The sequence below is a fragment of the Rhipicephalus sanguineus genome, chromosome 10, assembly GCF_013339695.2.
Source record: "Rhipicephalus sanguineus isolate Rsan-2018 chromosome 10, BIME_Rsan_1.4, whole genome shotgun sequence".
Classification (NCBI taxonomy): domain Eukaryota; kingdom Metazoa; phylum Arthropoda; class Arachnida; order Ixodida; family Ixodidae; genus Rhipicephalus; species Rhipicephalus sanguineus.
The window spans coordinates 54,118,843-54,142,445 of NC_051185.1; the positions used below are offsets into that span (position 1 = coordinate 54,118,843).

At 43.4% G+C, this 23,603-nt stretch overlaps 1 long non-coding RNA gene across 1 annotated transcript; it reads right to left on the minus strand.

The window, feature by feature from the left end:
* Positions 1-991: 991 nt before the first annotated feature.
* Positions 992-8,652, minus strand: LOC125760056 (uncharacterized). Its single transcript, XR_007417723.1, has 3 exons — positions 8,609-8,652; positions 3,946-4,045; positions 992-2,612 (listed from the first exon to the last, which is right to left on the minus strand). It is a non-coding gene; the product is annotated as an uncharacterized LOC125760056 (long non-coding RNA).
* Positions 8,653-23,603: the final 14,951 nt, after the last annotated feature.

The following is a 23,603-nucleotide window of genomic DNA, read 5'->3' on the forward strand; positions in this document are numbered from 1 at the left end:
AAAAACAATCACACTTCTTTTCTATGTCTAGAACAAAGCAACAGTAACATGAGGCAAAGAAATTATCCCCCCTGCATGTGTTCATGCATAATTCTACGATTGTGCTCTGCTTGCCCTGATCAGATCATGAAGGTGAAGCTGGCGGCCCAGACATTCAGCAGCTCCGTGAGCAAGGCACTGGAGTTTGCTTCCTTGCTGAAGCTGCCAGGTTTCCATGGTTGCAAGGGTACAGCCAAGTTTGTGGCCATGGTAGACCGGTAAGGAAGCTTCAACTGTATTCCTACACTTAGTTGTCCAACATTTCAACCACACGTTCACATTTCTCAGGATGATATTGATCAATAATTGCTAATGTTAGTTGCTAATAACTCCAAAAAAACGAATTAATTTACTTTCTATTTCTATTACATAACAAGTTTGGGGAAACACTTGGCAGAAGTCAAACGAAGGCAAATATCAGCTTAATTAAGAGAAAGGTATAGAACAGATCGATATTTATGTGAGCAGGTTGTTGAGAAGCAAGCACACAATTAAGATCCACCTGCATACCTTCCTTTCTGTATTACACAAGAGAGTTTGCATTCAACATAGATAACTGCTATTATGCATTGTACAGCCGAGGGATGGAGGAAATGTATGTGAACATGTTAGAATTAGATGCATCTGCTCTGCCAAATTGTTCCATAAGAGAAAATCCCCTGTTACGAAGTGCTTTTGCAGAGAAACGTTCAATTCTCCAATAATGTCGGCAAGAAATAGTCAAAATTGAAGTATGTACAGCGTTTACCTTACTCAGTTGAAGGTAACGAGAGTTTTTTTCCACATTTTTGCTACCTAAGTCGATCCTCGTGTTACAATCGAATACCGTAATTCTATTTTTTCTTCCTGGACGCAATGAGAAGTCGCCACCCGTGTTACAATAGTGGTCGCGTTACAATTGAGTAATGTAGTATTTTTTTAATTGTTTATAAGGAAATGAGTAGACAACATGTACTCAACAATAAGACGCAAATTTATTGGAATTTGAAACATTGTAGTACAGAGAAGTTAAGAGAGAAAGTGAATGTTGACTACTTCGAAAGGGCACACAGGTCTACATAGAATGGCGGGCCATTCCTCCGTCTCAATCAGTTCTCTTTGTGTGTAATAAATACACCCAGCAAATATTTTTATACAAGGAGCATTACTAGAAGCTGTTGTGGAGCAGTGTAAATAAAGCAGGTGCACAATGCATCTAAATACAATACTTTGTTATCAATTGCATCAAAGGTAACAGCAGCAATAAAAAGTTCCACATGATCCTGATGAATGTTGATGAACACCACATGTGGTCACCATTTTTTCTCAGCAGCATAAATGTGAAGCATATATATTCTTCAAGAATACAAGTTTAATGGGTCACAACTGTTAGATGCACAGGTTTAATAAATATATTTCTGCTGTGAAATAGCAATAAAAAAATTTCGCAAGATATTACACTATGCACCGCTGGTAGACAGGTTAATAATAAAAGTTTGAACATTATTTTCTACAAATCTTTGGAAAAGGAACACGAAAGAAAAACACACTTTACATCATGGATGAACCGTTCATTCACAGGAATGAAATGACGCTATTCATGGTCATTACATCCCATACAGGCAAGCATAAGTGGACTCTGTCGGGTGCAGCATACGAGTGTATACAAGCGGCATGATGCCACAAAGTCGTATCTGTGTTACATTAAATGATGTTGGAAAAAAGAAAGCAATGTGCGTCAGGTGTGCAACAGTCATTCAGATGCAAGCATACAGATTAGTAGTAGCATTGTCTAGGTTATGTGGATAAAATATTCACATAATAACTGAGCCCTGCAACCACATTTGTATTCAACACTGAGAATAATGCTTCACCTCAATGGATATTGGAAACCTACCAGAAGTGAAAGTAACATTACAAGTAAATAATGTTGAATACATTGAGCAAGAGCATGAGAAGAAACTCAAGAAAAAAGAAAAAACATTTCTTCCTTCTCACGTTCGTGTGCTATCCTTCTTGCTGCATTTCAGTACAACATAATAACAAGCATCATTCACTACAATTGTGAACATCTCAAGTACTTTGATAACTTTCCTTAGGCTGATTGTGGGCATTGGAGCGTCTTATCAAGTGCAGGTTTTCAAACCTTTTTTGAAAAAATTTGAGGAAATGTGAAGTGAAGCTGAAAGTTCAAAGAATGCTGAACTTTACAAGAACAGTCTCAAATATTGTAACTGCACAGACTGCAGGATCTTTCAATCTTTTTTGAAAGTTTGCATGCACATCTAAAAATGTCCTTTTGAATTTATGTGGTGGTGCGTAATCTGATTTAATAACTATTATTTCCCTTGCAGTGCATTTGACCTGCTGAACTCCAGCAATCCTGTTGCTGCTGGTTTCAAGGCTCCCCTGCGGCCATCAACATTCACTCACCAAAGAGAGGTCATGGAGGCTGCTGGCCAAGAACTGATGGAGCTGCGGTTTGCAAATGAACGGCTCGTTGCCCAGGACGGCAGGAGAATGTCTGTCATCGCGATGGCATTTACCCTCAAGAGTGTCTCCCTGCTGGCAGAAAAACTCTTTGATGCCAACCTCTGCAGGTGAGAACACATATATGTAAGTTGTAGTGAATTACCATGTTGGCAGTACATGGACATGGCAAAAAAAAAAGAAATGCGTAGTGAAGTAATTAACTTTGTAGAGCAAAGCGTTACTTAGCCTTTTTAGTTCTCCCAGTTGTGCTCTCAGTTATGTTGTGATGCATGAAACTGAAATGTGTTATCAGAGGACCAGTGAGAGCCAAAGTTTTTTTTTGTAGCTGTACTGTCCTTTAAAGAGTAGGTCTCTGTCACGTAAGCAGGAAATTAAACTGCCAATGCTGTGGTGTGGCGTATAACTTAACGGCGGCAATGTTAATTATGAGCTACTTTGGCACCCCTTGAAGGCATCCACCCAAAGCATTAATGTCCCTACATGGCAGTTGCAACGGACCTCACATAGCATGTGCGGTCTAACTTCTGTGATATATGTACTTTTTACATAAGGACAATGTCACTTTCCTCTTTAGCCAATGAGGAAGTCATTATTCTTGCATGTGAAACAGAAATTCAAACAAGCTACAAAGGACATGCACCTCTCGAAATTTCAGTCCACAACAGGACACACAGCATATAACTACATGGAACACATCAACACAGCTGCCTGTCCAGCCTCGACATGACAGTGGGGTGCACATTATCTAAAGAAAAACACTTAGGACACTTAAAGTAACATTGGTATGAGTAGCAAGATCAACACGCATGTTCTCTGCCTCACAACAAAGCAAGCAAAGAGAGAAGAGGCCTTGCAACAGAAACACCTATGTTTCTGTTGGTTGTCTGGTGGCACGGGATCAGTATGCTGGCTGTCTGTCACCTGTGTTGTGGCCACGATTGCAATGCAGGAATAAAGAGCCTTATGTGTAGTGACGCTGGCGCATGCAGGTTTGCTTCTGGTTGGTATGCAGTGTTTGGACTATCGCAACCTTTGACAAATCCAAACCAGTTATAGATGTTCCAATGTCTTTCAGTACTCATGCTTATCATAACTTGCTGTATAACTTGTTCACTTCTTTCACTATGTTGACCCTTTTTGGGACCCTCCTGCTTGGTCTTCAGACTGCAGCATGCACTAAATTAAAAAAAATGAATGCACATCACATTGGCGTAGACGTTTTCTTCCCCTCTCTTCTGAAGTGTGGTTTCAGTGAGAAAAAGGGCATGCAGCACTCTGGGTGTTTCAAATTTCAAGAATTTTATGCCATGCAGGCATTTCATAATTTACTTACATAACTGCTACCCTGTGTTGGAAGCCCCAGGCTTATTTGTTTGCAATACTCAATCCTGGTGAGAAGCCTTGCATGATGACTTGTGATGCAAGTGTACAAACCTTTGAGCCGAGAAATGCGTTACTTGCTGCTGGTTCTGCATCTCCAACCTGTGGTAGAAGTTGACCATGCTCCATGTCTTAGTGGATTGTCAAGAAGGGGCTGTGAGGGAAAAAACAAAGTTCCTTTCAACGTGCCAGCCGTGCACTCAAAGTTATCAGGCATTCCTTCTTGACACAGTACAGTTCAACACCAAAGCAGTTTTACAATTGTGATGTCTGTACATTTCATGTTCTTAAGTCCAAAGGGCTTGTGCTGTGCCGCGGACCCTCACCAGAGGCGTCTGCTCCAAACACGGCATTTAATAGTGCATGAGCCTCGACACTCTTTCACAGACGAGGGCCAAGGTGAGAAAGTAATGTAGTGCAACATTTCAAATTCGTCATTCCCTTTCAACAGATCTTTCACATTCTTAGCGCACATCACAAGTTATCCTTTTACTCTTCACCTTATGTGCTCACACACCTACTTAGTTTAGACATCTTTAGAGCCATGTTAAATCTATCCGTCACAATTAGGTGTTCCTCTGGAAGCTCATGAGCACTTCCTCAGCGTTATTTCACTATATGTGTCCTTTGCAGCACAAGTGAATATCAGACGTGTTGGTGCAACTTCTTTAATCCACTGCAGTGGGCATGAAAATTATCTTGCAATAACCTGCATTTAATTACAGTTCAAGTTCAGCATTTTCAACTCGTGCTCACGGTAATGTTACGTATGATTTCTGAAGGAATACTTAAAGAATGGATGAATAAAGACCCTGCTGACTGCAAGAAAACCAACGCAATAAGTCAATATCACTGCTGAAACATTATGTGTATACATTAAACAAAAAGAACAGCCCACATGCAAAAGCAAGAGGCATGACAGGAAGGCAGTACCCAGTGCAGTATCTAAATGGCAGGTTGAAAGTGACTGCTTGTGTCATGTTGTTTTCTGTCTCTGTCGTCAGTGTGTGCACTCTGCTAACAATGAATCCATGCCAACTCGCCCAGTTTTCTGCTTTGTTGTGGGAAAATGTTTTCACACAGGGAGCCTGCAATTAGCACACACATTTATTTTTACTCCAATCTCTGCTTTGTGGCCACTATTCAGAATTACTGCTGCCCATGCATAAGATGTCATGGCAGCTGAACTTAAACATCTGGACACCCATGACCACTGTCATGGCACTGCCAGAAAAAAAAAGAAAGTAAAGGCACCTGGTGACAGGCGTAGTGATATGAGTGGGTAGGACAAGCACAAGTGATGGGGTCGCGCGTGCGCGCGTGTGTGTGTGTGTGTATGAGGTACCAAGATGGCAAGATGCTACTTTGCCTCTTGTTTACAGGTACATCTGCACGCGACACCTCAACCAGGACCCGCTGGAGATGTACTTTAGTTGCATTCGGCAGCGAGGCGGCTGGAACAACAACCCTTCGGCTGCACAATTCCGGCACGCCTACAGGCAGACCATCGTTCATGCTGCTGTCCTGGCTTCAAGAATGCCAATGCGACAGCAGAGACCGAAGGGATATGCCTTCCCGAAGCCAGGTGCACCCCAGCAGCACCTTCAGTCACAGCAGTGAAGAGCAGCCAGCTGCACTGGAGGATCCCCTGCTTGAACACGACTACTTCGCTTTGAGCGAATATGCCAGTCAGGTAGTTATTACATCGGAGGATTTGTAGTCAGGTCAGTCAGCAAACATCTTCACTGTGTAGACTGTGCAGCAATGCTGACCAGTGACACTGTCACTAGCTGCTGACTTTTATCAGGAATAATGGTGGCCTTGTAGAACCGTCACTTTTGTGCACGCAGCTATGCATGCAGCTGAGGCAGTGATTCGCAAAGGCAGCCAAACAGGGGAGAGTGTTCACATGACAACACTTAGGGCCTTCCAAGAATTTGCAAGGCAACATCAGGCCATTCTCAATGATTCTCGTCACTACATTGAGGACCCACAGCATGTGATAAGCCTCACTAAAGTTTTGCAGAAGAAGTACATAACACTCCGCCTGAAGGAAATTGGCCGCCGCCGCACAGCACAGGAGCGTGGTGCATACCTGAGGCACATGTTGACTAAACGCGTGTTATTTGTGCACCAGTGAACCATTAAGCAACAGCACAAGGCTGCACATGCAGAGTCAGGGAGAGTCCCCGCTTGTTTGTAACTATTCACTGTTTTGACAAAGTGGCTCATGCAAAGCCAGCGAGAGCCATTTCTTTTGTGTAGTTATGTTGTACTGTTTACTGTTTTGACAATGTGGCTCATGCAAAGTCAGCAAGAGCCACTGCTTTTGTGTAGTTATGTTGTACTGTTTACTGTTTTGACAATGTGGCTCATGCAAAGTCAGCGAGAGCCACTACTTGTGTGTAGTTATGTTGTACTGTTTACTGTTTTGACAATGTGGCTCATGCAAAGCCAGCGAGAGCCACTGCTTTTGTGTAGTTACGTTGGACTGTTTAATGTTATGAAAATGTGGCTCATGCAAAGTCAGCGAAAGCCACTACTTTGTGTAGTTATGTTGTGCTGTTTACTGTTTTGACAATGTGGCTCATGCAAAGTCAGCGAAAGCCACTACTTTGTGTAGTTATGTTGTGCTGTTTACTGTTTTGACAATGTGGCTCATGCAAAGTCAGCGAGAGCCACTACTTGTGTGTAGTTATGTTGTACTGTTTACTGTTTTGACAATGTGGCTCATGCAAAGCTAGCGAGAGCCACTGCTTTTGTGTAGTTATGTTGGACTGTTTAATGTTTTGAAAATGTGGCTCATGCAAAGTCAGCGAAAGCCACTACTTTGTGTAGTTATGTTGTGCTGTTTACTGTTTTGACAATGTGGCTCATGCAAAGTCAGCGAGAGCCACTGCTTTTGTGTAGTTATGTTGTACTGTTTACTGTTTTGACAATGTGGCTCTTCCAAAGCCAGTTACATAATTACCACCTTTCTTTCATTTACGATATCCAGGTCATCTGACCAGGCGATTAATGCAAATATTAGTGCAACTTGTAATTTATTGTGGTTGCTGCGAATGAATCTCAGCGCTACTATAATGATACAATTGGCAAACTTGGTGCTGCTTGTGGGCACACAAAAATTGTGGGGGGAGGGGCTTAGCTTAGCCCCACCACTCTCACCTCCTCGTGGTTCCCCCTGGGAAACGCTGGGATAAGGGCAGATGCCTTTACCCAGTAGGCCAAAGAGAGTGGAAAGCAATGCATCTTCAGTAGACATTACCCCACAGTAAAGGAAGTCGCACTGTTGGCATGGCACATAAATTTCACTATGCAAGAAATGCCATTTTTGAAACTCAAGGCTCACAATTGAACTAACGATGTTTTAAACAAGCCCCCTCATTGGGTCCAGTGGCATTCTTTGTTGAACGATTTCTCGTCACTTCACGCCTGCCCTGCAATTGAACTCCTGCCCTGTTCGAACGCATCCCACAATAACAGCACCAAAGCACGGCAGTACAGAGATGGTAAGTCACGTTCATTACACTTGTAAATATGAAACAACATTTTCAATAGAACTATTACACATAACACCTCATGCAGTGACACGCAACTCACACAGTCCCAAAGGTCAAACACCTTTTTCTTCTCTGCCTTTTTCTATGAATAATTTGAGGTATTTTCAAGCAACCATCATGCCGGCTCGCCTACGCCGAGGGTTGCAATGTGAGCTTGTTGGCAAATCACTTAACAGCTTTGTAGCACTAAATGACTCACGGACACAGCTGCCTGAAGAGTCTCTAACTCTCCACATTCCTGCGTGTGGTTGCCAAGCTTTGTTTCACAACACAGTCATTGATCGTCACTATAAAGATGAGATCACTCGTCTAATTGTTAAGCTGAACTTATTGATGCATTCAGTGATCTGTGTATTAGCAAGCCATCGAAAGCATTGCCGCCTAAGAAGTTGGGTTTCTTGCATAAGCATTGACATGAGTATTATCTTTGTCCAGATTTCCTTCAGGTAGAGCGACTTTTTTCGTGCATGTCTCTCAGTGATCCCCAAGTTCAACTGTCTGCTTGGCGATTATTGTTTATAAGTGGTCTGGTTTGACGGCATCTCGGCCAAGGGATCTGCCATTTGGAGTCGCATAAAACGTTACAGAAGCTGTAACGTCAGAAAACGCAACGTTGGCAGTGAGGTATGTTGTTTCTAGTAGCGCTGTGTTGTGTCCTTATGTGCCTTCCCGCGTCCGTGTAATCGTTTTGCGCTACATCAAAGCTGTTCACCCGAAGGATCCGTTGATGGGCGAGTTGGTACATGTCTTGAAATATACTTAGTATGTGCAGCGCAATGGTTCGAAGACAAGAGAAGACAGTCAATGTCGTTTGTGTGTCTTCTCTTGTCTTCGTACCATTGCGCTGCACATACTCAGTATATTTCAAGACTGTTCAACCGCAACACTCACGGAGACAAACATTATACTCGTCACGCTTTCACGCGACTATAGCGTGCACAGTGTAATAGCATTGAAGAAACTGGGCAAAAACAAGCACAGACAAAGAGAATTTCACAGCAGCGTCCAGCGATAACTACAAGTGCAACGTGCGGTACACAAAGGTAAAACAAGCCATCAAGCAAGTACTTGCCAATACGACCCACTTTAAGTTGCCAGGCATTCTCAATACCGTTAACTCACAATCGTTTTGTCAAGTAAGAACGGTTCCTCACCTTTTCTACGTTGAAACTTTCGCCGCTCGAATCCTGTGCCTTTTTCTCACGAGCTAGCGCTGCTTTCCTTGTCTTGGCACCTACCACGCAACAAAACAACGCCGTTGAACAGAACGATGAACGCTGTTAGGTAAAAAGCGGCAGCAGTTCACAAATTGAACTCCTAAACCGGACCACATAACAAGCGCACTGCGCAAGCGACACCAGATCGACTGTGCAGAGCACAATAAGACGCATCGACTTTACCAGATGAGACACCCCGCATCTTTTGCTAACCCCTGCAACCAGCTGGATCACCTTGGGTGGTTAGACCCCATTACCAATCAGCTGGCACGTGGACACTAGTGATTCAGTACTGTTCGTAGCTCACGATCACGTCAACGAGGAATGTACGCACAACGTGACTGCGAGTTCTTCGACGCAAACACAAAAAAGGAAAGAGAGTGCAAGGCATCTGACACACATAACGTAGAACTACTACTTTCACTACTTTCACATCCACTTGCCGTCACTACCAATGATGCGACCAGTACGTATGACACACACGAACACACCACACCCACAAACATGTTACAACGCAATAACGCTACAACCATTGCAACCACAGTATTCGGCCACTGAATAAATACTCCGAATAAATAAGAGCGACCATCATGACATCGTCAACCGCGGACGGGCCAAGAAAACGAAACTGAACAAACAAATTCCGATCAGCAGGGTAATTTCAAGTCACTCAAAGCCAATCCGAAGCTCACATATACCGTCATTCCCTTGCATCCAACAGCTCACTAGCGCCAGATTTCCCTCTAGGTATTATTGTAGGAAACTCTATGGATCCAGGTATGGTCAGGCCTAACAATGATTCGTGCGGATGCGCCGTAGTCATGGCAACCGCCATTTTAAAGTACGAAGAACTGTTCCACTAACTAAGCATTTCAAAAGATTGCTTTTAACGCATAAGTGATTTAATAGCAGCACAGTGATCGATTGTTTCTGGTTCAGATTTTGTGGTTGCGCCACCTATCAGGCGGCATGAACCCTACGTGCCTGGGCCGCGGAAGGCGGCCATTGACCACTCTTTATGTTTACTATGTTACTCTATGTTTGAGCTGCCTTGGCACAGCCTAAAAGCAACGCGTTCGAAACGCGTTGAAGGCGGTGGCAAGTCAAGTTCAAGTGAAGGAGCGTTTCTGAATACGGGGGTAAGTTCCTTATGGGTACGGCTGCGTGTTTTCGTAGTTTTTATTTTTTTTTAAATTGGGGGTATTTCGGAGTTCATTTTTTCTAGAAACTTTGGCGCTTATCCGAGTTTATTTCTCCTAAATCTCCAATTCTCCGAAATTCGGTGTTTTTTTTTTTTTCGCATTATAACCTGTTGTAATGTGTCGTCCTTAATTTGATTTCCAATGAAAACGCATTGAATTGTTGCTGATATTTGTTTCTTCATTTCTTCATTTTTTTTTCACTTGCTGCTCACGTACCCTGCTGTTGATGTGCACTGCTGTTAACTCGCCAAAATGTACTTTCGAGGGGCAGAATCTAGTCACGCTGCTTCTCAGCTTTTTCTCCCAGGCTACCTTATCTTCTCGATCAAAAATAAGGGACCTACTATTAGTACTATTCTCAATACTCCGAAGTCTTACATGAAATGATATCTGAACACAAAGGCATGTGAACACACCAAGTATATCTTAGATATCTGGAAGGTCTGAACATACAAATACATATACGCACAATCACAAATACCTCAATAGAAAACACTTACATTTGTATGTTTGTATTAAAACTTTAAAGCCTGTTATAATAGACGCACCCATACTTTACGAGGTTGCTGCCACTGATGGCGGTGCGCTCTTTTCGATTGATGATTCTGAGCTTTGAAAATGCTCTTTGAAGGCTGAAAATGCCCTTTCAAAATCGGAGTTTATGGGATAAATCCGAATAGTTAGAAATCTTACCGGCGAATGTTCATCAGATTTTTTCGGATGTACTCAAAAACACGGAGCTCTACTTATGGAGCACCCCGTGCAGATTCACCACCGAATAAGGATTGTCCATAAATATTTAAAATTTTTAAAAGAAAAATAAAACAACACAGGAAGAAAGCTACGGACTCAATTTGACAGATCCGATGTAAGAACATTAGCTTATTACATAAAATGGCCAATTAACTGTCAGGATAATTAAATTGAATAAAATGGTGGTAAGTGCGGTTCGGTAACTGCAGAAGCGGGCAGTTTGGTTCATTTCGTAATTCATGTTTCGTTAGTACATACTACCTAAGTGTAGGGCTACGCAGCACTAGTCAATTAACATTTATTAGTGGTCTAATTACTTTGGCTACTCCTATTAGAGTTAGGATGACGGCGTTTGCGTTGTTGGCGCTTCTCCAACAGTTCACTCGTCCATTGACTATACACTAGCGCAGCAGTACTATACACCAGTGCATCATTTCAGTAGAAGGTGAGGGAAGTGCTTACGCCATTTCATAGCGTGCTGCTTCCTCCCTCTCTCCCAGTGACGCTCGCATAGCGCCCACCGGGTGCTCTCGCTCCGTCGCACCGGCTCTTTGGTGACGTCAGCGCCAGGAGGTGTGTAGCGGGCGCTTCGCGCGGCGTTCGCTCGGCGGTGTGCCGGTCTCCTCCAAGTGGTGGCGTTCGCACCGCGTTCTACTCTGAATTGTCCGTGCCCTCTTCGTCTTTAGTCCAGGCACGTTAGGACACTTCGTCAGTTGCTGCTGCGGGTGTGGTATGCGAAGGACGTGCGCTTGCTTGCTCCCTGAACAATGGAAGTGGACCACGGTGAGAAAGCCAGTCCTAGTGGATTGCCTGGGTACACTGATGCTATGGAAGCCCGACGATCAAAAGTTAACGTAAAGTCTACACAAGTCGACCAAAAGGTCACCAAACGCCAAAGGTTAGCTTCATTGAGGAGGAGAGGCTGAGGAAAGGCAGAAGTTGCGCCTTTTCCTTTCCTCAGCCTCTCCTCCTCCTCCTAGCTTCATTGAAGCCACTTTAACGGAACATTAAGGCGTAGGAGGAGGAGGAGGAAGAAAATGAATGAAAGATAGGGAGGTTCACCAGACGCGCACCAGTTTGCTACCCTAAACTGGGGAAAAGGGATGAAGGGATTAAAAGAAAGAAAGAAGAGGGAAGAAGGCACTGTCATGGTACTTATGCGCCTGTCCATTGAATGCCTACAAGCGGTCGCTTAAACCGGTCGATTTTAAAAACAGTAACAATGCTCGCGTCGCTTTGCTGGCCTGCGATGCATAGGGCCACGATCCGAGGATATTCTCTTCGGAAAACGGTCTGTCGTCTAGCTTGTTCAGCGCATTGCGTAGAACGTTTCGTTCGTTCACAAAACGTTCACAGAAACACAGTATATGTTCTATCGTTTCGTCGCTATTGCACGAGTCGCATCTGGGGGCGTCTGCCATTCCTATGCGAAAAGAGTACGCCTTCGTGAAAGCTACTCCTAACCACAGGCGTCACAGTAAAGTTGAATCAAGACGGGAGAGGTGCGACGGAACTTGGAGCGTCCTCGATGGGCCTAGTTCATGCAGGCGACGGTTCCAGACACTGGGGTCACTCAACCAAATTTGCGACATTGTGTCAGCGAACAAGCGAAGACCCCTTGCAGCGTCTGTCCTAGACAAGGGTATTGGGGCTGTCTGGGCATCCTCGTGGGTGGACCGGGCAGCATCATCAGCGAGGTTGTTACCACAACACCACAATGTCCCGGCAGCCGTTGGAACACAACGTCATGTCCCTTCGATAAAGCTTGATGAAGAGTTTCTGTCCTTTCGTTTATATGCTCGTGCACCCTTCGTCGTAATGCTGATTGCAGATTCTGAAGGGATGCCTTAGAGTCGCAAAAGAGGCTGGGCTTCCGCGATATAAAGGGTAGCAGCACGTAAGGCGGCAAGCTCCGCTGCTCTTGAAGTCGTCCTGTGGACACCCTGAACTTGACATTCACTTGGCAGGCCGGGATAACTCTTTTACCCCCTTATTACCCATCCCGTGTGAATGTCCTGTGGAACACCTTGAACTTTACAGTCACTTGGCATGCCGAAATAACAACATTTACACCGATGGATCGGTCTTAGCCGACAGCTACACAGGTGCATTAAGGCGTGAACTTTTTATGGCGCTAGCACCTAGGGACATTATGTTTTTACATTATGGACATTATGTTTTTCAAGGAGCACTCTTTTACCCCCTTATTACCCTTCCCGTGTGTAGGATAGAAAATTACACATAGTCTAGTTAACATCTCTGCCTTCGCTGTATTCTCTCCCGTCACCCTCTCTCTCAAGCACCACACCAGAGTACTTCCCTTCAGCCACCCGGAAGTTGAGTGTTGGCGCGGATGTTCTGAAGCCCGAATAAAAATGTAAACCTATACATAAAGGAGATAATTCTTCATGTTAAGAGTTGTATAGGACACATATGATACCGGATAATAATGTTAATAAAGATAAGGGCGAATTACCTATCACAATAATTAATAACAATCAATTGAGCGCGCTCATTGAGAAAGCGAAGCTTTTCTTGCGAGTAACTGGCATCGCTCCGGCACCTGGCGGAGCAGACCTCAACCACGGGCTCCTTTCTACGTGGCCTCTGCGATCCGCTTCGGCAGTTCGACGGAGCTCGGCAGGAATTGATCGCGGAGGCTACGCAGAGGTAAGCGCGCTGTTGAACTCGTGAAGTGTGCTTAATTTGACTGAATGAGTTCGTCGAAAGAGCAGGCTGTTATCTTATGCATATGTGCCATCAAGGTGGCACATGCCCCCTACAAAACAGCCTTCCTTCACTCTAAAGTCTACCCAAGTGAAACGAAAGTTTACAAAACGCTAGAGGCTAGCGGCATTAAAGACACTGAAGTGGAGCAATCAGGTTGTCTAATATATTTGTTATTTGCCATAGCAAAACAAGTACAGCCGAAATAAATGGGGGGGGGGGGAGGAGAAGGAAAGACTAACGTACACACAGCGCTGGTATTTTAAGTCAGTCTTTCTTGTCCCCTTTATTTAGCACTTTCTTTGTTTTGTAATGAATTACCTATATGCCTAAGCTTCCATGCTAAATTGCTAAACAGCGATGCCTAACAAGTGACGTGTGCAGGATGGCGCTCTGGATGTAAGGGCGTTGACGGATTGCTCTAATCGTGTTACCAGCAGAGGCAAAACTATGCGACAGGTGGAAGAGAGCCTTCTGCGACGAGATACTACAGGGTTTTCGTTTGAATCCAACGAATAATAATAATAATAATAATAATAATAATAATAATAATAATAATAATAATAATAATAATAATAATAATAATAATAATAATAATAATAATAATTGCAGGGCTTTCGCGTGGCCGATCCACGATATGAGTATCAGCCTAGCCGTGTTGGGGGACAGCGGATTAATTTTGACCATCTGAAATTCTGAAATGTGTACCTAAATGTAATTCCCCGGCTATTCTTTTACCCGAATCTAGTACCAATCTAGAACTTACCCACTCTTACCCCGAGATATACGCGAACGACACATGTGGAATATGCCAAACGGAAAGAGCCACTCTGCAGCATATACTATGGGAGTGTGTGGGACACAAAATCAGAAGCAGTCTATCCAGAGGTTGCCGGGATGCGGTGGCATACCACGCTACCCAGCTCAGACATACAGGAGCAAATGTGGGCTATACAGCGAGCCCGGGTGCCCGCAAGGGGACAAGGTCTCCAAGTTGTCTCATAGGTGGTTCAGCCCCAGACCAGCATGTCTCCAGATTCTGTTTTAACAACGTGATTCCACCATCACCTGGTATAAGGGAATGTGTGACCTTTTGAAAGCATTTGCGTAAGGGTAGGCTAAAAATCAAATCCATCTTTAGGAGTGCTACCTTCTGCTGCTGCCCAGATCACGCCAAAGTGAAGGCGAGTCAGAAAGACAGTTTAGCTACAGAAACGAGATCCGTTCAGCGGGCAGAAAGGTTGCAACAGAGGGGGTCAAAACAGACAGCGATTCTCCCGCTTATATGTGGCCGCGGCCGCTTCTATCAGCGACCTCGAGAGGACAAACGCGCTCCACTTTTATCGACTTTCCGCTTTCGCCCGGCAACCACGTTTGCTATCACCGTCCATTTGCGCTGCCTGCGAACGTGACCGTCAGACAAATTCAGGGCACCGCACAGATGTGCGGTAAACGCAAGAGATAGTTCGTATGTTTAGCTTGTCCGGTATCGCGGTGGCGACGCTTCGGCAAAACATTCGTGGCCATAGCACCCGAGAATGGTCTAAGAAGAAACAGTAAATGAAAGGAGCAACATTCAAGCGCTTTAAGGAGCATTGTCGCTGCGTAAACTTAGGGCACAGCTGCTTTCTAGAATATACCTTGCCGCGCTTAATTTACTCACGTTGCTTTGACATAGAAATCTGTCCGACAGTTCTCACTTTGTATAAATAAACTGAGTGTGGTATACTTAAATATAATGTGTATTTGCATTGCAATTATTGTAACGTAATGACTTATGATGATATATTTATAATTAGGGACCGATAGTAGCGCCTTTTCAGTGTTATACAATGAGCGAAATGCTCCTTCAGGCCTGGTTTATGGATTTCTATTCGCGAAGTGCCAATAGAAAAGATCAATACAAACTTACAAGAAACAGACAACTGTTTTTCATCTTTTAGTCGTCTTAGGTGAATGAATAAGGGATCGTTTGACTTTTTTTTTTGAAGTTTGTAATAAATGTCATATCGTTTCTGGAAGGCCTTTTGTGACCGGTGCTCTTTACGGCTCGCGAAGTACTACTGCTATGCTATACGCTTTTGTTCATATCTATACCGAACGGCCGGCTCCCTCGCTATTATTAGCAGGCCGCCACTTCATCTTATGTATTGGGTGTGTGCCGGGCTTTGCGCACATTGTTAGCGCGAGAACTACGTCGAGGCGTGGTCATTGCCAACGCGGCCTGCTTCTGACACGGGGCGATTATAGATGGACGAAATTCGGTGCAAATGCGAGTCACTCGGCGGCCATGAATAGCGTTCGTTGGATATGCAGAAGTACGCTTACTGTTGCGCGCTTCCTTTCTAGCGTTTTCCACACTTTTACCCCCCCCCCCCCCCTCCGCCTCCCCCCTAAAAAAAAGCGATAGTGGAAGGGGCTTATAACAATTTTCGTTTCCGGAGAAGTTCTTGTAAGGTTCCTCATTATATTATGGCCTTCGCATGTATTACCGCGTCGTTCAATTCTCCCAAGAATACCTATGCACGTTCCGTATTTGAAATGAATACCTCGCAGACTGCTCGCTTTGTTCTTTGTTTAAACTTTTGTGTAACAAAACAACGGTCCAATAAACCTTTCACACATCACGCAATAAGTTGAGAAGGGGGAGTGTCGTATACGTACGCTGCTTTATGAAAATTTGTCACACCTACCGAAGGCAATAACCTCGGGAACGATAAGGGGCTTATGGTTTTCGAAAGCATTGCGTAGGCTTACACAAAAAAGGCAAAGACTTTACCACAACTTTCTTCGTGTTCCATCAAGTGATAATTCCAAAAAACTAAAAGAAGTTACGATTGAAATGAAAAAGGAAATTCGCGCAGCCAAGAATGCTTTTAGTGAATCTATACAGCTGAGAATTAAGGATGATCCCAAGCAATTCTGGAAACATGTGAAAAGAAATGGCAAAGAGATAACAGCCATTCCCTCAATCACAACGAAAGATAGTGTCGTTTCCGAAGACAAAGCTAAGGCGGAATACTTTAATCAGTATTTTGCTTCTGTCTTTTCGACTGACATGCCAAATAGTGATTACGGCAGGACTACCCCGCGAGATCAGATAGCGACGATAGGTGACATGGATGACGTAGTTATCAGTACACGTGGCATAGAATTGTTGCTTCTGAAACTAAATGCTGGTAAAGGCGGAGGACCTGACGGCTTGTCAACTTACTTTTTTAAAATTTGCGCACGACCTTTAGCTCGTTTTTTAAAAATACTTTTTGAAAAATCTCTGGCGGAATCTTCCCTGTCCAGTGATTGGAAGATTGGTGCAATTGTTCCCATTCATAAAGCTGGTCCGCGAAGTTACGTGGGTAACTACCGTCCAATTTCTTTAACGTGTGTAGCATGCAAAGTGTTAGAGCACATTTTATATTCAAGTATTGTAGCACATATGAATGAGCATTCCCTATTCAATCCAGGCCAACATGGTTTTAGAAAGAATTTTTCTTGACACAGTTAATTGAATTCACACATGATATCAGCAGTACTCTTGACAAGCGACTATCTATAGACTGTATCTTTTTGGCATTTTAGGAAGGCGTTCGACACTGTGTCTCATTCTCTGTTAATTGAAAAATTGCATACCTACAAAATCCATACGCAAGTTATCACCTGGATTGTCGAATACCTAAGAATGCGTAAACAATACGTAGTTGTTAACGGTTTTGAGTCGTCAAGAAGAGACGTCACTTCTGGTGTCCCTCAGGGCTCCGTTTTGGGTCCGCTTTTGTTTCTTTTATTTATAAATGACATTGGTGAAGGTGTTCTGTCACGTATGAGATTGTATGCTGATGACTGTGTGTTATATAGGCCTATTACCAGTGAAGATGACTGTCGTGCTTTGCAGTGTGATTTAAACCTCATTGGTCAGTGGTGTCGCAAGTGGAATATGACTTTAAATCTAGATAAGACTGTTCTCATGTCATTTACCAAGAAAAAGAATTCACCTTCATTTCAGTATACTTTAGATGATATTCCATTGTCACAAGTGCATGAATATAAATATCTTGGTGTTTACTTTACCCCTGACTTAAAATGGCATCGTCATGTTGATCATGTAGTCGCAAGTGGTGGCAAGTCATTAGGGTTTCTACGGCGTAATGCAAAATGTTTTAGTATGGCTACTAAAGAACTGCTTTTCAAGACGTTTGTCAGATCGATTTTAGAATATGCATGTGAGGTGTGGGACCCACCGATGGTAGGTGACAGGGAACGTATAGAAAAAGTGCAAAATTTAGCTGCAAGGTTTGTGACTGGAAATTATACATTTACCTTTAGCGCTACCCAAGCGAAGGTGGGTCTTAAATGGGAGTTGCTAGAAAATCGCAGAAAAAAACTTCGTCTAAAGCTTTTTCATAAGATTTTTCACTCAAAAATTGGCATTGATCGGCAACAATATATACTAGAACCTCATTATGTATCTACACGGAGCGATCATCCCCATAAAGTGCGTGAAATGTTTTGCCATACTGAATCCTTCAGAATGTCGTTTTTCCCAAAAACAATATGGGAGTGGAATAGATTACCTGCTGCTGTAGTTAATGAAATATCAAATGATACGTTTTGTTCCTTGTTGACTTAGTGTTTTTATTAGTTCCCATTTTGCCTTTCTCTACATACTAGCTGTGTATGTAATTTATTTATTATTGTGGCTAGTGTTTGTTTTCTAGTGTTTACATGTGATGTTGTATGAAACCGCTTATAATGTGTGCACCCCCTCACTGTAATGCCTCTGATGGCGCTGTGAGTATTGCGTAAATAATAATAAATAATAAAGTGTAAGCTCGCTTTTCTCTTTCAAAAACGAAAAAAAAAAAGAAATCGTACTACTCCTGTATGCGCTGTGCCATATCGGACAGTGCAATTCCCTCTGCGCGTCTTCTGAGATCTTTCCGTTTTTATTGTTTTTTTATTCTTTTTTACGCTGCCCTTCTTATTTCTTATTTAAACACCGCATCTATTTTACTATCTGCACCAAAGAAGTTTTAAAAGTTCAATAACACTTATTACAGAAGCAAAAGTGTGTACATTGGGATTATAATGTGCACCAATTATTACGTATAGCTTAGCCCTTACTTATCATTGCGGGATATGGTAATATACAGCGATGGTAATTAGAATACTCTTACGTGCTGCGTCAGGGACGCCGTGGGGTGATACTTCTTTAGAACCTTACATCAGCAAGAAGGCACAAATTCGTGAGGCTTCAGGACGATCTCTGGGACCAATGATATCTCTTTTTATGTTCTTAGTGCATCCCCTATGCACTGTAGTGTTAAAGCCGTAAGAATTTTTACTGCTTTCCGAACTTTCTCTTTACCACGACGGCCCCGCTAAAATGTGGGGAATGAAGTCGACAAGATACCGCGATTTCGAAACAGTGAACAAATAAACTGATTGCGAAATATTACATTTCAAATTTCACAACTGCGCGTGTTTTGCATTTCAGTGTCTCGACAGATTTAGTACGTATTACCTTTATTGCATGTACGAAGAGACTAGTGAGGGGGTTGTTGACTCACGAGTGCTAATAAGGGTAGGTGCTTGGGCTTACTGATTATCCATAATTAAAACCACTTACAGCGTGGCGATGGACGAGGCGTAAGAGATACGACACAAATTGCGCTATCTTCCAACGTTATAATGGTGAGCTCAGAATCAATTTTTATCACCTAGGGATCTTTCGCTCGGAAGTAAACTTTAAGTTCACTTATGTCTGTTTCTAGTTCTTCTCTTTTTTTCTCGTTTACTTTTTTTATTTCACCTCGACTGAAGTGCAGACACTGCGGCCGGGAATAGTAGCTACGTATTCCAGTATAGCAGCGCAATATCTGAGCTACTAAGTTATTCCATGGCAGGCGAGGATGTGTATTTATGCTTAAATTGTGAACGTGTGTTTAAAGTCAGAGACACCAACTTGAGCACTCTATCAAAGAGCCCGCGATATTGAATAAAATGATCTTTCATAACGACAGTAGTTCCTTACGTAAAACCTCCATTCTGGCACCATGTTTATATGCTTGCCGCTGACGTCATAAGGTGCACATACGCGGACATTTGCCTCCGGACATCTTGTGCTCCTAGAAACAAGGCGTGCGCACATATGAATGTTAAAGAGATTGAAGTATAAGCTTGAACAGTACATTTACTATAGTTTGGCTCTGTTTTGAGCGACGTTGCACAAACGGGCTGCAAACGTGAGCATTTTTAGAATTTCGTGGAAATGCGTTACAAAAACATAAACAGAAAGCACCCGACAACATGAAATATGCAAAATTCTGCGAACGCGATTTTTTTACGCATAAAGGTAGTCGTGCTGTCGCTATGTGACAGGGATTGCTGGAGACAACGTGTTTTTTCAAGCCTCGGTGATTCGAAGAACGACGTAAGGCGATGGCACTGCAGAAAGACTATGACGTCTCATTTGTGACTCTGAGGGTTGATGTCAGCCATCTTGTCATGCAGTTTGGACACGGCGCGCGAGGAAACGCACTTGCGGATTTCGTATATCGTGTTATGCCGTCACGTCTTCTAGTTTGAGATGGAGGAAATCACGTATGGAAACAGGTAAGAACAAAAGTGAGTGAAAGAGCGCGCTTGGCATCACGTAGATTTCGGTATATGTCAGCGAGACGATGCGCAGGCGTGATTTTGGCTAACGCAGTGGTAATGCAGCTCTGGTGATGAGTACGAGATATCCGGTTCAGTTTTTAACCAATGCGAATGTGGTACAAGAACCCTCCTCGACTTGGATTAAAGGGCAATGAGCAATAAAAAGTATCGCTATACGAAGCTTATCATTGTCGTAATGTTAATCTGCGACGAAAGAAATGTAATCAATCAATAAATTATTATTCATCTTTCGGTTATTGTTCAGTCGACCTAATAATATGACTCCAAAAATGCGGGCATGACATCTTACGCTCAGCAGTCGCTAGAGTACAGTTCATCAACGTTTTATTTTGTAACGTCTTGTGAGTTGCATTTAGTGGCCGCAGCGTGATACTCTACAGCCGATGTCGAGAGGCTCAGCAGGCAAACTCATGAAGTGGGGTTCAGTGATGCCATTAGAAATTAAACTTTGCGACTCGCCCGAATGTAATGTTTCATCTGCTATCTTCCTTAATTTATTATTTTATACCACTAACCGTGTGAAAAGGGGTCGCCGTGAATAGGAAGATGACGAATACAACTCCGTTTATCTCTCTTTAAACAAAATGAAAAATCTGCAAGGCAGTAATGTCGCTTTTCGGGGAGCATTGCTTTTGCAGTCCAAAACACAGCAAACCATATTATAAGATCTCCATCAATGTAGCATGTGGAACTTGCTAACTTTTTTTATCTATTAACGACGAGTGATAGAAAGGAGATGTGGTTTGTTGCTTCAAATATCTCAAGGTACAAGTTAGGAACCATTGTTAATTTTTTTAAGAGGAGAATAACGCTTCTGGTAGCTGTAAGTCATTGGCAAGTGGCGTACGTGTAGTTCTAGCATAGAATAAAGAGCCAGTTTAGAGAAGGGAAACTGTAGCCTTGACAACGGTTAGAAAGATAAGAAGCGGTAGCGCATGGAACTACCGAAGGCACCCAAGAGATGGCGATGCGTGAACAGGAAGCAGAAAATAAAATTTATTGTTTTTATTGTTTTTTTAGGCAGAAAAAAAGCAAATGGCTGCCTTTTTTATTCCATACCGGGTGCGTATGCGCATACGCGGGTGCCTCGGCTGGTTCTTTATTTTATAGCTATCCTTTTTTAAACAGAAGTGGATGAAAGAGGCCGGGACTCACGTAGGGCTACGGATGTCTCGTTATCTTTAGCCCGCTTGTTTTAAGCGTGTCGATACGCCCAGCAGCACGCCAAAGCGCCCTTCGGAACGCAGTACCTGTGCGTACGAAGGTTACATGGAACCAAAAGGCATACATCGGCAACTGGCACCAGTAAGAACAATTCACGAGTGAGTAGAAGGAACGATAATCTTTATTGACAGTGAGCAAGCGGTAAAAGTCCCTTGTTGAGGCATCGTGAGCTTGTAAACGACTAGCCTTCGCCGTACTTCAGAGACAAAACAAATAAGATGGCGTTTGTTGCCCGTTTCCACCGTCAGCTAGCGCTCACAATAACCAACTTGTATTGTAGGACAGGCGTAAAGCATCAGCATTTTTTTTTTTTGCTGCAGTTTTAGTACTTGCTTTCAACGAGTACGCCTGAAGACCCCCGGGTTTGTTGTTATTACAGCATATTGCGGTGAGGCTGAGAATACTGAGCAGGTTCACGCAAAGAAATCACAATATAACGGATGTCTACAGAATGGCAGAAAACATGAGCATTTTAACAAGTGATACCGATGAAACAACCCATAAATGGGATATGTGCAAGGCCTCAAAGAGGCGCAGAAATACAGAGAAGGGAGAAACGATTTTCTATCCCGGTCATTCTCTTATTGTCGTCACTGGAAAGTAGGCTTAATCAACAGTCTAGTCAAGTCGTGCTCATGCCATCGCATAATTCACTCGTTCATTTGAGCCCACCAGACATTGCAAGCACAAGTGAAATAGCAGCTTTGTCCACAAATGATTAGGGTCGGCTACACTTTTTTTTTTGTAAACTGATTGCATTGCGCGCCTGACACAGGTGCCTTACATAGGCGGTTACAATATAAGTCAATGAGCACACAGAAGTGGCAATATTTTCAATTGCGGCATGCTCGCGCAGACTACACCGGACGTCGGAATAATTGCACCAGTGTCCCAGATTTGCCCGCTTCGTCTCAAGTTACGGTGGCTTGAAAAGACCGTAGAGGCTTACGATGGGGTAGACAGAGTATTGTTGTAGAAGAACATGAACAACTCGACATGCAGCGTTATCTTACCCTGCATAATATGTCATATACGCTAATAAAGCCATTATCATTTGCAGCTGCGGGTAGTTAACACCCTAACGATGCGTCGAGCAGCCTTCTTTTACTGACTTCAGAATGCTGCTAATTATCCAGCTAATCCGAAAAAAAATTGGCCGCTATCCCGCCCTGCGAGCGTGAATGTCCAGCGAAGTGGTTCCGCGACCATTTTCAGCTGGACAAATTTCTTCCTTTCGTCGAGCATTGTATTCACGCTGTTATTATGGTGGCTTTAACTTCCGTGGACTAACCATGGAAGCGTTAGAATGAAGTGAATGAGTTGCTAGCCCACGCGCGGCGCGTGGCAACACGAGCTTTGCCTTTAATTGTTAACCTGGCGTTCTTGTTCTTACGCCACCAAATTTTCTGACCAATGTAGCTGAAACGCAAGGAGCGCGCGCATCTGCTAGCAGAGGAGCACGCCAGCATCTAGGGTGAGTAGTGGGATTTGCCCAATTTCTGTGGCCCATAAGCGGTACAGGAGTTTTTCGCTGACACCACGGAATTTTCATACCAACGAGAGGTACACACCTTCGCAGTGAGCGAAATTTGTCTGATGTAATAATATTACTCTGCGTAAGTGTCACTTTGACGTGAGGATTTTTCGTTGTTTCGCGAGGTGACGTAGTAACAGACAAGCAATATTAGGCAGTCCAAAAATTTCTGATAAATAGTTAACAGCCAATCGCCACAAAGGCGCATGATCGTAGAGAATTTATTCGCGTTCCTTTTTCTTTTAAATTTTTCGATATGATCCGGCATGAGAATTCTGTACATGTCAATTTGAGATGGCGCGCTTGCGCGGGTTTTCGTTACATTACGTCACAGACGAGCGGAGTGGGCGTGGCCCGAAAGATTTACACCAATCACGTATCTCTCTTGGCAAAGCTGGAATACAAAACACAACTCGTAATAGCTTTTTGCCTTACAGCGACCCCCTTGTATATTAGGAGAGCTTCAGTGATGAGTGCGCACTTCACTGAATTCGAAGTAGCCCTTGCATAAGAGCATGCGCTTAAATTCCAATTGCTTTGCGCTTCCGGGCTTATTAGCTGTCAAGTGCAGCTCCGTTCTCAATGCTGTCTCAAATTTATGGAGTATGGTCCTCATTATAAGAGCATAAACAGCAATCGTTTCGTTTCCGGGATCGTTCAGCTTGCTCGCTACCATTAGCAGCATATATGACGAGGTGCTTTTGCTCCTTAAAGAAGGTAAAACTTAATATTCATGCCCGCCGACGGGTCAAGTACAGAGTAAACTTTTGATTCTGGTAAACAGTGCTCTAACAAGCAGTTATCAGGCGCAAAG